Source organism: Lycium ferocissimum, chromosome 10, assembly GCF_029784015.1.
Source record: "Lycium ferocissimum isolate CSIRO_LF1 chromosome 10, AGI_CSIRO_Lferr_CH_V1, whole genome shotgun sequence".
Lineage (NCBI taxonomy): Eukaryota > Viridiplantae > Streptophyta > Magnoliopsida > Solanales > Solanaceae > Lycium > Lycium ferocissimum.
The window spans coordinates 52338892-52355715 of NC_081351.1; the positions used below are offsets into that span (position 1 = coordinate 52338892).

At 32.4% G+C, this 16824-nt stretch overlaps 1 long non-coding RNA gene across 1 annotated transcript; it reads right to left on the bottom strand.

The window, feature by feature from the left end:
* Positions 1–2360: 2360 nt before the first annotated feature.
* On the bottom strand, positions 2361–14319 carry LOC132034261 (uncharacterized). The gene is made up of 2 exons (XR_009409012.1): positions 13817–14319; positions 2361–2612 (listed from the first exon to the last, which is right to left on the bottom strand). It is a non-coding gene; the product is annotated as an uncharacterized LOC132034261 (long non-coding RNA).
* Between the last annotated feature and the right edge of the window lie 2505 nt (positions 14320–16824).

Below are 16824 nucleotides of genomic sequence, written 5' to 3' on the forward strand. Positions count from 1 at the left end.
TACCCATTTCTTCAACTCTTGCTTTTATTGTATATCTACGTGTGTACTATTTTATTCCATCATTTTAATCTTGTTTATGGAAATATTCATTTGCAAAGTTGAATTAAATCTCTTGTTATGCTTATTTATTGAATGATTTTTATTTCTATTGAAGTGGGTCTTTATTTCTTTAATTAATCTTGTTCTTTAATATTTCTTAAGGGATTAGCTAGCCCTATGACTTTTCCATTTACTTCGATTTGAGCTCGGAAGAGAAAAATTGAGGTTCGAAAAGATTGATTAACAAGGATTTGGAGCTTTAAACCTCATCTCATAACTTGTGCTAGAAATAGGAAAGTTAACTTGAGATTCAATTGCTTGTGCTTAATATCACACTCTAAGGCTTGAAAAAGCTTAGAGTTATATTCATTGATTTGGTTGGAAGACTTTCAATGAGATTTTAGAAATCATTATCCATTAACATAGACTCACTCTTTGTAATTGTAAAATATATTAGATCATTACTTTAGAGTTCCTATATTTCATGTGGCCATTGATCATTTTACTTGCTTTCTATATAGTTCATATTTTTGCATTAGTTATAGTTTTTCTCAAAATTAAAATATTAGCAAGTATGTGGCTTAGCTTGGAAAGTGATAATTTCTTACTTGCTTGATCACCTATTATATTTTTCCTTGTGGGATTCGACCTCGACTCATAGTTGGATAAATTATATTGCTAATATCGTGTACACTTTTTCTTTGAGGAGTGGATTTGGACATTATCACCACCACTCCTGACTTATCATCGTCGTCCACATCCAGCATCAAGCCCAGATGATTCATGTCTTGCATCGGACCCTGCCCCTCTGCGGACTTGTATCCTCTTAATCAATTGATTGCACTTTGAAAAGGTGTACGATCCACTCGTAATGCGAACCCCCATTATATCCTTTTAAGTTATGATTGTCGTCTTCACCCCCATTATGCCTTTGTATCATCTTTGTCCTCTGTCTCCATACCTAAGTCTACAGATGAAGCACTTTCTCATCCAGGATGGCGACAGGGTTTGATTGACGATGTGTCTGTTATACATATGAGTGCTACTTGAGAGTTTATTCCTCTTCCTTCAGGTAAATCTATTGACGGTTGTTGTTGGGTTTATGCAGTCAAAGTTGGTATGAACGGCCAAGTTGATCGGCTTAAGGCTCGCCTTGTTGCTAAGGGGTATACTAAGATATTTGGGCTTGATTACTGTGATACTTTCTCTCCCGTGGCTAAAATAGCATTTGTCCGTCTTTCCCTATGCATGGATGAATTCCGCCATTATCCTCTTTATCAGTTGGATATTAACAATGGTTTTCTCCATGGTAACCTTGAGGTGGAAGTTTATATGGAGCAACCACCTAATTTTGTTGCTCGGGGGAGTCTAACCTGGTGTGTCGATTACGTTAGTCACTTTATGGTCTGAAACAGTCTTCCCGAGCTTGTTTTGGAAAATTCAACACAATAATTTAGGAGTTTGGCATGACTCGTAGTAAAGCCGATCACTCTGTGTTTTATCGACATTCTTCTCCAAATCTGTCTCTTTATATAGTGATTTAAGTTGACGATATCGTTATTACCGAAAATGATCAACATGGTATCATTAATTTAAAGCAACATCTCTTTCAACATTTTCAGAATAAAGATCTCGGCAGATTAAAGTATTTTCTAGGTATTGAGGTTGCTCAATCTAGATCATGTATTGGTATTTCGCAATGCAAGTATGCCTTAGACATTCTTAAGGAGACATGAATGATGCGATGTAGACACATTAGCACTTCTATGCCTGAGGAATGGAAGGATGTAGTGGTATTCGAATTCTCCGGCTACACGATGAGAAAAAAATAGGACAGGGGAAGCCACTCAGTGATCCTGGAAGATATAGACGACTGGCTGGTAAGTTGAATTATCAGACAGTGACTAGACCTGACATTTATTTTCATGTGAGTGTTGTAAGATAGTTTATGCATTCTCCCAGTGATAGTCATTAGGATGCAGTCCACATTCTGAGATTTATAAAGTCAGCTCCAGGCAAAGGACTACTCTTTGAGGATCGAGGCCATGAACAGATTGTTGGATATACAGATGTTGATTGGGCAGGATCACTTTCTGATATACGTTCTACATCCGAATTTTGTGTTTAAATAGGAGGTAGTTTGGTATTCTGGAAGAGTAAGAAACAGAGTGTGGTTGCTCGATCTAGTGCAGAATCAGAGTATCGAGCAATAGTTGTAGCAATTTGTGAGCTATTATGGATTAAACAGTTGCTTAAAGAACTAAAATTTGAAGAAATCAGTCAGATAAAACTTGTGTGTGATAACGAAGCGGCCCTTCATATCGCATCAAATCCGGTATTTCATGAGCGCACATTCAGATTGGCTGTCAATTTGTCAGAGAAAAGATACACTCTTGAGATATTATTACAAAACTTGTGAAGTCAAGTGATCAACTTGCAGATATTTTCACCAAGTCCCTCACTGATCCTCGTATTAATTACATTTGTAACAAGTTTGGTACATAAGACTTGTACGCACCAGCTTGAGAGGGAGTGTTGTAATAGGAATAGGAATACGATTTGTATATTGTATCCTACATGGAAAAGGATTGGAATGTAATATCTATAAATAGGACTCAGTGTAATAATGTAGGTACACAATTCAACAATATTTCCATTAATTTCTGACAGTCCTTATTATGGGCCATATTTCACTCCAAAATAAAAATATAGTAGGATTTTAAATCTCAAATTTGATAACGTCCAAATCACTCCTCAAAGAGAAAGTGCACACGGTCGTATGCAATATAATTTACCCAACTATGAGTCGGGGTCGAATCCCATAGAGAACAATATAAAGGCGATCAAGCAAGTAAGGAATTTTCACTTTCTACACTAAGCCAAAAACTTGATATTTTGATTTTAAGAAAGATTATAACTAATGCGGAAATATAAACTAAACTAGAAAGCAAGTAAAATGATCAATTGCCACAAGCGTGGAGAAATTTGGATACAAGGAAAATTTCTCTCAAGTAATGATCCAATGTATTTGTGATTTTACAACTAAGAGAGAGTCTATTTTAATAAATAATGATTTCTAAAATCTTATTGAAAGTCTTCCAACCTAATCAATGAATTTCACTCTAAGCTTTTCCAAGCCTTAGAGTGTGATATTAAGCACAACCAATTGAATCTCAAGTTAAATTTACTATTCCTAACTCAAGTTATTATATGAGATTTAAAGCCCCAAATTCTTGTTAATTAATCATTCCCAACCTCAATCTTTCTCTTCTGAGCTCAAATCGAAGTAAATGGGCGAGTCTGCGGTTAGCTAATCCTTTGAGAAACATTAAAGAACAAGATTAATTAAAGAAACAAAGACCCACTTCATTAGAAACAAAAATCATTCAATACATAAGCATGATAAGAGTTTCAATCCAAACGTTAATGCCTATTTTCATAAACAAGTTTCAAGTAAGAGAATGAAATACTACGCACTTAAATATTCAATACAAACGCACTTAAATATTCAATACAAAACAAGTAATTGGAGAAAGGTTTAAGAAATTTCTCATTAAGTGCTCTAGTCTTCTCTTCCAAAGTCTGATTGATGAAACCCTAACTCTCCAAGCTTGTAAGAGTGGCCAAAGAGGGACAAGAGAGAGAGAGAAAAGAAAAAAAGAACAAATCTAGGATATATATGCAAAAAGGATCTCGAAACAAAAATGAAATACAAAGTTGGTAACTGTCCTTCTCATGAGCCATATATATTCAAGATCGAAACAAGAAAATGGAGTCTGAAAAGGCTCAGACTCACAAGGGTGGTGTAGAAAAATGTATCAATGAGCATTGGGTAGTGTTAAAATGTATCAATGTATCAATACAATTTTTTGATTTGATGGTGCCTTTAAGCTCATTATACCCACTTGACTCACATGGGTTGTGTTGAAAATGTGTCAATGAGCATATCAATATAATTATTTGATTTGATGGTGCCTTTAAGCTCATTACACCCACCAAGTTTGACTAGGCATTACGACAGTTACTAAAAAGAAAGACCTTTTTTTTTGAAATCTAGGATATATTAGAAATACAATAAGAAATTCGGAGCAAAAATAAATATAAATGAGGTAATGTCTTTATTGTGGGCCATGTATTCACTCCAAAATAAAAATATAAGTAGGATTTTAACAGATTCACATAGATTGAAGTTGAAAATTGTTACAACCATCTATTATTGATTGGATTATCAAAAAAAGTTAAGTGTTATTTTAAGCTCAAGTCTAAATTTATGGCCACAAAACTGTGCCGACGTTTTAAAAATCACCTAAAAATTATTCACAAAAATCTACGACATATAAGAAATACAAAAAGGATCTCGCGTGAAATTAAACAAAAATGAAATAGAAAGTAGGTAATGTTCTTATTATGGGCCATATATACAGCTAAAACAAAACTTTGGGGGTTTAAAGTCTTCGACTCACATGGATTAAGTTGAAAAATGTTACGATGAGTATTTATCAATAGAATTATTATAATTACTTATGATGACTTTAATTTCATTGCGCCCTCAAAATTGACCCCGCATTATAAATCACTCAAAGAAACAATAAAGTTTCTGTATCAGCTTTATGTATCGCCAAGGTTGAATTTTGCTAGCCTAACAAAAATGAAATAGAAAGTAGGTAAATGTCCTTATTATGGGCCATATATACAGCTAAAATAAAACTCTGGGGGTTTAAAGTCTTCGACTCACATGGATTAAGTTGAAAAATGTTACGATGAGTATTTATCAATAGAATTATTATAATTACTTATGATGACTTTAATCTCATTGCGCCCTCAAAATTGACCCCCGCATTATAAATCACTCAAAGAAACAATAAAGCTTCTGTATCAGCTTTATGTATCGCCAAAGTTGAATTTTGCTAGCCTTATCCCTTATGTGTCGCTAAAGTTGAATAAGTCTTCGACTCACATGGAATAAGTTGAAAAATGTTACGACGAGTATTTAAAGTTTCTGTATCAGCTTTATGTATCGCCAAAGTTGAATTTTGCTAGCCTTATCCCTTATGTGTCGCTAAAGTTGAATTTTGCTAGCCTAACAAAAATGAAATAGAAAGTAGGTAAATGTTACTTATTATGGGCCATATATACAGCTAAAACAAAACTTTGGGGGTTTAAAGTCTTCGACTCACATGGATTAAGTTGAAAAATGTTACGATGAGTATTTATCAATAGAATTATTATAATTACTTATGATGACTTTAATCTCATTGGCGCCTCAAAATTGACCCCGCATTATAAATCACTCAAAGAAACAATAAAGTTTCTGTATCAGCTTTATGTATCGCCAAAGTTGAATTTTGCTAGCCTTATCCCTTATGTGTCGCTAAAGTTGAATAAGTCTTCGACTCATATGGAATAAGTTGAAAAATGTTGCGGTGAGTATTTAAAGTTTCTGTATTAGCTTTATGTATCGCCAAAGTTGAATTTTGCTAACCTTATCCCTAATGCGTCGCTAAAGTTGAATTTCGCTAGCCTAACAAAAATGAAATAGAAAGTAGGTAAATGTTACTTATTATGGGCTATATATACAGCTAAAACAAAACTTTGGGGGTTTAAAGTCTTCGACTCACATGGATTAAGTTGAAAAATGTTACGATGAGCATTTATCAATAGAATTATTATAATTACTTATGATGACTTTAATCTCATTGTGCCCTCAAAATCGACCCCGCATTATAAATCACTCAAAGAAACAATAAAGTTTCTGTATCTGCTTTATGTATTGCGCTTTTATTGACTTGGAAATTTGCATTGCGTTTTGCAACTTGCTCACAAAACGATAAACCTACTCGTACATCATTAGGCCAAATATTGATCTAACACAGACAGTTTTGAGCATTTTTTTTGTGTGTAAATGTAATGAAAGCTTGTATATTAAGTTCTATGAATTGAAAAAATAAAGAAAAGAACAGCACAGAGGGACAATATGATGAAATAGTTTCACCCAAAGAACACAAATTACTTCTTGAAATTCAATAATTTGAATTAAAGATGGGCAATTCGCAGAATTGCCCTTCTTTTGGGGTGGTCTTTAAATTTTGCCCTTCATATTTGAAATGTTTAAATTTGCCTTCGCCAACAACATGGGTTGCTCCGGTTTGAACCCACGCTTACAATCAAAATTTTAAAAAATTCGCAAGGGTTTAAATTTCGCTTATGCCGCCAACAAAGATAACTAATTGTTAAGGAATTACACATTTTATGCGGTTGACCATCTTGATACTCATGCCTTATATAGCGGACTTGGCAAAGTATCTTGGGGTCAAGATAAACTTTGATAATTCCTTCACAAAGTTATGCCGGTGGGGGCATACTTTTAATGGGCAAACTTTTATGCCGGACCCGCATAACTTTGTGAAGGAATTATCAGGTTTATGAGGACCCCGGCATACTTATGCCAAATCCGCCATAAGGCATAAGTATGCCGGGTCCGCATAACTTGATAATTTCTTCACAAAGTTATGCCGGTGGGGGCATACTTTTAATGGGCAAACTTTTATCCGGGATGGCGTAAACAAGAAGGAATTATCAAAGTTATGCCGGACCCGCATACTTATCTAAGTCGCTCATTGGGCATAAATCTTGGTCCGCATAACTTTGTAATCCTTAACAAAAAAGTATGCCGGTCCCAGCATAGCGAAATTTAAACTTGCCTTGAATTTTTTTTTTAAAATTTTACCGCGCGTGGGTTCGAACCCGGAACCTATGTTAAATGTTAGCCGGCGTAAAATTTTAAAGATTTCAAATATGATGTAAAATTTAAAGACCACCCCAAACGAAGGGCACTCAAGCAAAAAAATGATTAAAGATTACGACTCATCGAAGAGTCCATTTAGTCTTTTTTTGGAGTTAAAAAAAGTGTCCACTTATCAAATTAAAAAAAAAAAAAAACCTTAATTTTACAAATTTGTCCCTATTAAGTGTTATGTGATCAAATTTTAATGCCTATAATTAGGGACAGTTTGGTCAAATTACCTATTTTTTTTGGGAGTTAGTATCTTCCCAAAGGGTGTGCAAATATGTAAGTGGACACTCTTTTTTTATCCAGAGGAAATATTTGTTTTCATATATCCTTTTTTTTTTTTTTTCTTTTCTTTCAATGGCTTTGTGAAAATTTCCTTAAAGAAATACTCCATCCGTTCATTTTATTTGTCAAGTTTTGTTTCTCAAGAATCAATTTAACTAATCCTCGGAATTAAATTGAATTAGCTTAATTTAATATCTTTCAAAGAACCGCTTCTTTTACTGCCAAAGAGTTCTAGGAATGACGATGTTAACCTTTTGGATTCGTCATGAATTTTTATTCATTCAAATCATTCGAGTCACAAAGCTGATTTATTTATTTCGAAATGTTAACCAAATCAGCTGTATACATAATACAACTGGCTAAAAGGGACTGTCTACCCAATCAACAAGGAAGGAACACTGGACAAGTAGTTATGTAAAGATGCTATCATGTAGTATCATATATCTACTCTAGTACTCTTCCGTTCTAAGTGTCATCCTAACTAAAAAAATTTATCTCAATGTCATCTTAGAAAATCAAGATATAAGTTATCTATTTTTTCTAACTTTATCCTTAAATAAAAACTGACAAGTTAAAATAACATCTGAATGATGACTGAAAAAATCACATAGTAATTTGATATTATTGGATTCTCAATATAAAAAAGATTACTATTTTTGCATGCTATAATCAAGAGGGAAAAAATAATTTATTTTGTATTATATAAAGGTAATTTAGTAAACTTTACATACATTATTGATTTCTTAATATGCGTGTTTTTTCACTAAGATGATACTTACTATGAGAGGGGAGTATATAATAAGTTATCTTTGTTGACCAAAAGGAAAGAAACAAATAAGATCATATTTTCTTATTTGTTTATTTTCATATTCTATTGAACTAATTCTTTGTTAACCCTAAATAATATTGTCTATTTTTAAATTTAGCTTCTTGGACGACGGTGATTTGCCGTCCCTTGAAAAATAGGGAAGATATAAAAATCGCATCCCCTACACCCTCCTGAAACTATACTATTAGCCTGTTTGATCAAACTTCTAAAATTAATTTATTTTGAAAAGTATTTTTTTAAAAGATATTTTTCAAAAAAGTACTTTTACCGAAAAACAATTTATGTTTACCCAATTAAGTTAAAAATTACTTTTGAGCAATAATTAGTGTTTGACCAAATGTTTAAAAATTATATTTCTCTTAAAAGTGCTTTTGAACAAAAGCTATTTTTATTAGCTTCTAAAAAACTATTTCTGCTGCTCCTCGAAATCACTTATTTTTACCCCAAAAGCTTGATCAAACACCTCACTTTTTTAAAATAAACACTTATTGAAATAAAATAAACACTTTTGAAAAAAAATAAGCTTAGCCAAATAAGCTAATATCATACTTAAATCTCTCGTAAACGCAACTGAATTAATGGCTATACTTCACTCATCATATATACACGAGACAACTTAAATCACGTGGCCTAATTTCTTCAGAATATAAATCTCCCCGAATTTGGTATTATTTGCAACTTACATACCTAAGTTATTTGGTGCTTTTATCACCCCGCCGATCTTCTATGGATTTCAACTGAGTTTATTGTTATTGATTAATTTCTTTCTGGTGTTACTGTATGTTAAAGATATTAGTTTTCAACTAAGTTTATTGTATAAAAAAAAATATTAAAAAAAGAAAAAAAAAAGTAGTCAAGAGAATTTAATAAGAAAACAGGAGAGGAAAAACCAAAAAAGAACAAATAAGAAATAAGATTAATTAATTAATAAGAGAAAAAAATGTAACACGATACAATTTTTTGCTAAGTTTCAGCTCTCGCACGCCATAAAGAGAATAAAATTACTTTTCTAAATACTTGACTCTTTAATTAGAGCGGGGGGGCGGGGGAAATTATAGCTCATGGAAGTAGTGTGAACGTAACACTCCATAATTTAAGTATGAAACTAAGAAAATAGGTACGTATTATTTAAGGGAATTTAATATATTTTCCCAAGAAAATACGGAAGTCTGCCGCATATGTTTTAGATTGGGATTTTTCTTATTAAACATTTTAGATGGGTCAAAATCATTTTCCCCTCTAACTTCACTTAAAGCATCAAACTAATCCTCCTATAATAAGCAGCTTCTATTTTGCGTTTAACACCAATAATTTTCCCTCTGTATAATAGTTTTTGTACTATACACGATTTTTTTTATTTTTCACGAGAATTATAGTATTTTTTAACTCCTTCACAATAACAATTATTTAAGCTATGTTATCACTTATTATAAATTTTAATTTTAGATTCTTTTAAAGTACAAAGAGAATAGGTCATTTAAATTGTTGTAAAACTATATATATATATATATATATATAATTACTATTCTCATGCGCGTGTGTATTCTTGAGATTAAACAAGATTATGGTTAACCACACTCAACAAAGGGCAGAAGTAGCACACACAGGATAAAATGAGAAAAGTTTGTTTTATCATTAATTGCATCGATCTTCAATGCACCGGTTAGTAGGTGTAAAACTATATTAAGTAAATGTTTTAAAAGTATTTAAAAGTGGACGAGGTAGACCTAAAATTACATTTAAAAAAAAAAAAATATCTTGAAAACCTACAGTTTCATAGAAATCATGCTTTCTTAGCAAAAATTATGACTTAATGAAAGAAAAAGATTTGTAAAGACGATACCAAGTAACTAGAATATACTTTAATCAGATTAGTACGTTTACTTTAGATCCTATGTATTCTAGGACTCTTTCGGTCATGTTAGATATTTATATGCTAGATGAAAATATAGAATATAGATAACTACTAGTACTTTTTATTTTTGCTTTTAGCTTGTGTATTATTAGAGTGAGTCTAGCTTAAATGAGCGATTTTTGCATATGATGGAAGCATGTCGCATGATAGTCTATAGAACGAAATAGGCATTAAAAATGTAATTAAAACTGGAGGGAGAAAATGTCCATCATCTAGAGTTGGAGGGAGAATTCAATTTTTAAGACAAATTGGGACAGAAAAATACTTTTACCCAATGTTTTTATTAAAGGATAGAGATCTTTCCAAATCTTCAATGGCGATTGTATTTTAAAAACTAGAATTAAAATTTAAAATTATGTGTTTCATCAACAAAAATTACCAAATATATCTTCCAAGTGAGTTTTGTCTCATAATGGACAGTGGACTAAAAAATAACTGCAATTAATATTATCATTACTAAAATTGAAACGCGAAGCAGAGGTTCAAACACAGGACGTCCTAGCCGTCCAAACCTTTAAAGTTCCATTTGGAAACCAGAGCACCCAGCTATCTTATTGGTTTCCAGGGTGCTTTTTTAATGTTTATACCCAAATTTTATATATTTCTTATATAACTATACCTAGTCTACGTCGGGTTTAACGGGTGCTAGAGCACCACGAATTTATACATAGGTCCGCCCCTGATAATGGACACCTCAGTTGCAAAGAAACTCATCTATTTTAATAGTGGTGGTGTTTTATTTGCGCGTAAGTAGTATTCCACCAAGTACTTGCATTTTCTGACCAATACAGTCACCAGAAGAATCCAAGTTTTCTAGATGTATATTTTTCCCCCTATAGAGAAAAAATTAATAAAAGGTTCTAAAGTTTCTGAAGAAAAAGGAAGAATTGCACTCAAGAGGATTTGAGTACAAAAGCTTCAATGATATCAGATTATTTTCTGAAAGCTTTAGCTTACTTAGTAATACAAAACTGAACCTTTCTATCTCTAAAGCCCGTAAATTTTAAATATGTAATTACACTAATAACGGGCCTAATGATGTGATTAAAGTGTCTCGAAAGTGTTACAATGCCATAGGATATAGATGATATGCTTGGAGCATGAGAACAAGTGGAGTAATTTGAAAAAGTTTGGAAGAATATTGAAGTAATAATGGAAGGGGCAGAGGAAGACAATGACTAAAGAAACGAAGATAACAGCTTATCGCAAGAGGGTGATGCTTTGAATCAAGGTGAGTTATTTATGGATGCTTTGAATCTATTATTATACTTAATATATGCTAATTGCTAGAGGTAACATCTACAAACATTGTATTTCTCTAGAACTCTCAATCTCCTCATAATTCTTCAAAGTGGAGTCTTTTAAGATTTGTCTTTAAGAGTTAATTTCACTGCCCAATCTTCATTTATTATGTATACATGAGTAGGTAGATGTTTATGATAGAATTCATGATTTGATTGGTGATCTGGATAAATACTAGAACTAGGTATTGATGGTTATGATTGGATAGTTGTGCTAGTTGAAGAAGAAGATGAATAGTGACAATTGGGAGTTATTAAATGAACACTGTAGTGACTCGAATGACACCAATAACCCATTTAATGCTAAGGATTGAACTATTGAAGTTGGATTACCACAATTATGAGGGGATTGGTGGTTGGGTGGCTTCTTGAGTTTGAATGAACATGAATTGTTAAGAATTGGTTATGTTCATGAATAGTGGGTTTCGTTGAACGTGTTAGCTTGTTGTTTGTATGTTAAAGCTAAAGGTTAAAGCTAAGTTGAGATCTACCTTCCTTTAAGTGTTTTTCTCAAAATGAATGCTTCAAGGATTATGAAAAATGTTTAGAATGTGAATGCATATTCATAGGGGCAAGCGTGTATTTTTCATATTGTCACGATTGACATGTACATATGCATTGGAATGCTATCTAATTATGAATTGAATGATATCAGGAAACTATTTTTTTTTTCTTGAATTATATTTGGAGATAGCATATGGTTCAAAAGAATTGAAATTGATCATCTTATGATTTTGACTTCAGGAATATGATAAACATGAAATGATTATTGTCCTTTTGAAAGTTTATAGCTTTGTGTAAACTTCATGAGATGTTTCGTGTTGAAGTTATTATAGATGTAAGGGTGGCCAACGCTCATAGGCATGCATTCGACTCCTGTTTTTCATGAACCCTAAATAATACAGTACCTCTTGGTTGCATGTTATGTCTTGTCTTGCATTTTGTTTTGCTGGGTTAGCCCCGTGTGTTATGTACTATTATTCTGCCAGTTATAAGCTCCACAGTCACGATTATGAATTCAAATATTTTGGAGACCATGTGCTCTATGCTATGTTTTAAAGATTATGAATGATTTCACTTCATGATGCATGCATGGTTTATTATGGAATAACATGTTAACTGGTTCGTTTGATGAGAGTTATAAGGGTCGTATGAGGTGAGGCTCACCCGTTTATACAATTTTCGAAGCGTCATATTAGGCTCTATATATTACGCGGTCTTTACAATATCTGTGTGGCTATATGTTCAATAACAGTTATTATTAATTATTATGGCGACGAAAGGATTGTCTCTCAACATTTTTCAATCATTTCCATTGTAAAGACATAAGACTAGTTTAAAAAAAAAGGTTCGACATAGAGGTTGCTCAGTCTACCTCGTGTAGCCATCTCTTAAAGGAAATATGCCCTAGGTTAGGGGTGACAAATGGGCTGTTGGGCTGAATTTGGGTGAGTTACAATTGACTGCGTCAGTAAATGGGTCATCGCAAACCTGCCTAAAAATTATTTAGACTAAAATGAGTTGGATCAAGATGAGTTAAACAACGGATTATATCCAACCTGCTTGATCCATTATTTTTCATTTTTGCTTGTAAGACACAAACAATGTCATGAGAAATTTTTACTTTTTCGTATCTGTTCCCTATTCCTTTCAATTTTCTTTTTGTATATTGAGAGTGTTAATTATTGAAAGTGACAAAAACAAATGAAATTTTTAGAGCACATTTTGGTTTGCATGGTAAAATCTTTTAAGTTAAAAATCCGCATTGTAATTATTTATTGAAAATACATATAACTATAATTTCTCAAAATTAAGTACATAATTCATCACTTAACTTATTTAACCCAACAGGTCGAACAAAATTGAATAGATTATAAAATTTACTACGGAGTATTTACTATTAGAAAACTTGTAATTAACCTAATTTTAAATATACAATATTGTAACAGATTATAAATTGTATGTACTCCTAAACATGGAATTACTCTTAAGTTTTATTTGAGAATGATCAACAAAGAGTTTTGAGCGCTCCCGCGGATTATAGTTAGGCATTTTCCAGAATGAATTTGGGCTACTATTTTTAATGGGTATACTCAAATCAACCCATCATCAAAATCACTTTTGCCTAAACTAACCCATTAAAATTTGGAAGCCCCTATTGAAAGAATCACTTACTTGTGATAGCAGTCATTCCCCAAAGGTTGAGCTAGTTATATTAATTTTTTGGCGAGTTTTGACTGTTGGCACATACGTTTTATAAAGCACTCCGGGGTCCTATACATTTGTGGCACCTCCTTTCATTATATTTTAGAGAGAGCCAATACCTGCTAGATTATTTGGTTTGACAGCAAAGAGCCTATGACATAAATGCTCTAAGATTGGTCCAGAATATGTTTGGATTAATTGTACCTAGAGTATTCTATAGTTTCAAAATACCAAAAAAGAGGAGTCGTGTGAACTACGTCGCTCCAACCATGTCAAAAAATAGTTTGAACTGCAATATAACCTCTATAAACTGTTATGCTCCTAATGAAGAGATGAAACCAATGATTTATGATATTTTCTCACATAGGGTGGTGTTAACCACTGCAAATATTACTAATAAATTCTAAATCACTCAATAGAAAGAACAAAAAGGCAAACTTAATTTTACGTACCTTCCATTCCGTGTATAATAGACCTGGCTTCCATCTATTTCCCTCTCGAAAATTTCAAGCACGTGCATGTTTTCATTCTCTTCTTACAGTATTTTTATCTCCAATGAATTTCACTGCTCGATTCTCTCGTTGCACCTTGTTTTTTCTGGCCTATCTTCTTTCTAGTCGCAAATTCCCTCTGGAAGTCCCTGGACAGCTCTCAATTCTTGTGCATGTTGGGGGATTAGGCAGCAGTTGACAGAGTTGCTCGAAAACTTGACGAAGAAGCGAAAAAGGCCTTTGTCGTTATTAATATCTTCGCTCGCAGAAATTGTGACCTCTCAGGAAAATCGATAACATCATCAAAAACGCACTGCCAGTACATCTGAGACTTTTTAGTTGGCTATAAAATTGCATTCTCAAGCAATCTGAGTAAAACTCATCAACCTGTTTGTGCAAGTGAAAACTCGTACCAAGGAACTTGATTTCCTATGATATAGAGAGAGACAGAGATTTATGCTTAAAGGCCTTGTTGAGTCCTAAATACATCATAAGAAGGGGCTGGGAAACGCATGGGAATGTAATATGTATTGACGGGCGCCTCGCTTCGGGAAATTTCCATGCAGTTGCTATTTTGGTAGAGGTATAAATAGGAGTATTAAAGGGTGGGGAGGGCCTCCTCCAGAAAATGGATCCTACACGGTGAGAATCCTGCTATATATAAGACACTGGACAGGAAATTTTTTTTTTTTTTTTTAAAAATAGTGTTAAATGGGCTTAGTTTGAATAGATTAGAATGAATTGAGTTAATAAATAGGCGGATCATTGACTTGTTTAAAAAATTACATGGACTGAAATAGGTTAGGCTAAAATATTTTAAAAAAGAAAAAATGACATAAGTTACCTTTAAGACTCTTTATTATAAAATATATAGATAGTTTTCTTATTTATAAAACATAACGATATTTTACGAAACATGACAGATTTTCATATATTTTTCGTTTTTTAATTTTTTTCAGAAAATATTTTTTTTTTAAATTTAAAATTATTTTGCTAAAAAAATATTTTTTTAAAAAAATTAATTTTTTTTTGCTCAAAGGCTTAAAAAATTACCTCAAATTTTTGTGTATGAAATGTGTATGTATGAGCAAAATTTTTAATATAATTTTCATACACAAAATTGTAAGCGAAAACTTTAAGCCTTGAATATTGTATGAAAGTTGTTACAATATTGTTGTAGTTGTATTAATTTTCCAGAAACCTAATATGAACTTTATATATGAAAAATGTGAATGAAATTCTAAGTTATATACACATTTTATACCATTCTCATACATAAAACTTTGTGCGTAATGTTTAAGCTTTGATTGAGATATACACATTTCATACGTTTTTCATACGCAAAATTTGAGCGAACTTTTTAAGCATTGAGCAAGATATACACATTTCATATACAAAAATTTGAGCGATTATTTTAAGTCTTAAATATTGTATCAAAGTTGTATACAATTTTGTTGTAGTTGTATTAATTTTACATAAATCTAACATGAACTTTATACACGAAAATGTAAGCAAAATTTTAAGCCTTGAGCGAGATAAAAATTTCATACCATTTTCATACACACAATTTTGAGCGGATTTTTTAAGCCTTGAACGAGATATACACATTTCATACACTAAATTTTGAGCCAACTTTTTAAGCCTTGAGCGAGATATACACATTTCACACATAAATTTTTGAGCGAAAAAATATTTTATTTTTTAAAAAAATAAAAAACAAATAATTTTAAAAAAAAAAATTTTAAAAAAATAGTTTTTTTAAAAGAAAAAAAAAAAGGCATGTTTTGTAGATAAAAAACAATTGTTACGTTTCGTAAATATTTCTCCTCAATATGTACATATACATATTTTACCCTTTAAAAAAAAGTCATGATTTAACTAGCCCAATTCTAACGAAATTTTAGTTTAATTTTATTTTTTTTATAATTTTTAAAGTACCTAATACTCCCTCTTGTCCATTTTACTTGTCATGTTTTGTTTTGCGCGTCTTTTAAAAAAATTTAACTAAGAGGGTAATTTGACTAAATTATTCTTATTTATTCTTTGAAAATGGCTAAAATGTCGCCTAAACTATGACTGGATTTATTGTAACACACCTAAACTTTACAAATTACCTATTACCCCCTGGACTATTTTGAACTGAAATATGCACCTCCCTGGATGGTGAGGTAGCACAAAAAGTGTAGTCCACCCTCTTTGATAGAATGAGAAGCAAATAAAAATATTTAAAAAGTATTTTTTTCAACATTTCTTTCATTAAATATATCTTTTTCAATTCTTTTTCTTTTTTTACCTTTCCTTCCTTTTCATACAAAAAAATTACAGCCACCCATTTTTATTTGTTTTTTAAAATATTTTTTATTTTTTTCCAGCCACCCATTTCTCGGATTTGATTGTATATTTTTGGAATAGATCTGGCTTGATTTTGTTGTTTGAGCTAAGAACTTGATAATAAACTAATTTGGAGAGTGTTTCAGTACCATTATTGGGTTCTTATTGAATGAACTTATGTTGCTGGGTCGGGAAGTTGGCATTGGCAGTGATGTGCCGTGAAATTACGGCACATTCGATGCTAATTCCTTAGGCTTTTGTCACTCTTCAAGCACTTTTGATGTTACTTTTCGTGTGTTTATGTCATTTTGTAGGATAAGATGTCTGGAGAGCATAACGGAGCAAAATTGAGCAAAACAAGGTCAGATAGAACAAGCAGCACCTGCGAGTCGCATGTGATGCATGCGAGCCGCATGTATTGTAGCAAACGTGGACAGAGATATGAGAAATTGAAGAAGTAGGATGCAACACATGCGAGCAGCACCTGCTAGACACAGGTGCTACATGCTAGTCGCATCCTGTGCAGCATAATGCTGCACATAAGCTGCTCAAATTGCACTGCTTGCGAGAGTTTGGTGCAACCTGCGACTCGTAGGTTGCACATGCGACAGCACATGCGAGTGGCAGGCAGACGCATA